At 48.7% G+C, this 961-nt stretch overlaps 1 non-coding gene across 1 annotated transcript; it reads left to right on the top strand.

Moving 5' to 3' along the window:
* The first annotated feature begins 332 nt into the window (after positions 1-332).
* Positions 333-405, top strand: TRNAK-UUU. The gene has a single exon. It is a non-coding gene; the product is annotated as a tRNA-Lys (tRNA).
* The last annotated feature ends 556 nt before the right edge of the window (positions 406-961 follow it).

Genomic DNA, 961 nt, shown 5'->3' with positions numbered 1-961 from the left:
TTCTCGTAAGCACACAGGGACCTTAGCGGGTGCTCTCGATACAGGAATGGCCCAGACACGATAAAGTGATGGGAATTGCATTTTCCTTTTTTATTTTTGTATTTCCAATGACATTTCTGTTTGTGATTTTGTTTTGCTTTGTATAACTGTGTTTTCTCCTGGATTTGTTATTTAACTAAAAAAAGAATAAGGCCTCAGGGCACTGGATGGAGGAGCAGGCTGGGGCTAGGACTGCTAAGAGAGCCAGAGTAGCAGGTTTTCTGTATTGTTTCCCGCTCTCATTTTCTTGATTAGTTTCTCTTCTGCATGGAATTTGCTTCTTTGAAACATGAGCCTGGCTAGCTCAGTTGGTAGAGCATCAGACTTTTAATCTGAGGGTCCAGGGATCAAGTCCCTGGTCAGATGTAAAGTAACCCCTCCCTGTTGGATATTTCCCCCAGAACTGATGAAGGCATGTCTCCAGGATGTTATTTGAATCACTTTTTTCCCCCAGGAATTCACCTTTCACTAGGAAGGGCCATGTACTGCCTGGGACTGAAGGGAAAACTTCCTCACATGCCCACTGGCCTTTCACAGTCTGGATTAAGAAAGGCCTCTGGGAGCTGCAGCAAACTGCTGCATGAAAACCTGGTGAGCAAAGGCAGGGCTGCCCGCACAGGGTCATCCACACCAGAGCTCAGCAGAGGTCTGGGGGTTCCCTATTGGTCCCATGGTGTAAGGGCAGCACTCGGGACTTTGAATCCTGCAATCTGAGCTGAAGTCTCGGTGGGATCTGAGGACAATTCCTGTGCCACAAACCCTGCTGGGTCTTCCAAGGCTCGATCTTGCTCTCTCCAAGGCCATGAAAGCCTGTCTTTCACCCGCTAGCTGTTGTGACTTGAGCACAAGAGGGGACGTTTGATCCAGAAGCCTGGCTGTGCCTGGAGTCCTGTAGGTAGGGATGCAAGCTCCATTTCCTGTG

This window comes from Mauremys reevesii, linkage group 17 (assembly GCF_016161935.1).
Source record: "Mauremys reevesii isolate NIE-2019 linkage group 17, ASM1616193v1, whole genome shotgun sequence".
NCBI lineage: Eukaryota > Metazoa > Chordata > Testudines > Geoemydidae > Mauremys > Mauremys reevesii.
This window is presented reverse-complemented; position numbering and strand designations above follow the sequence as displayed.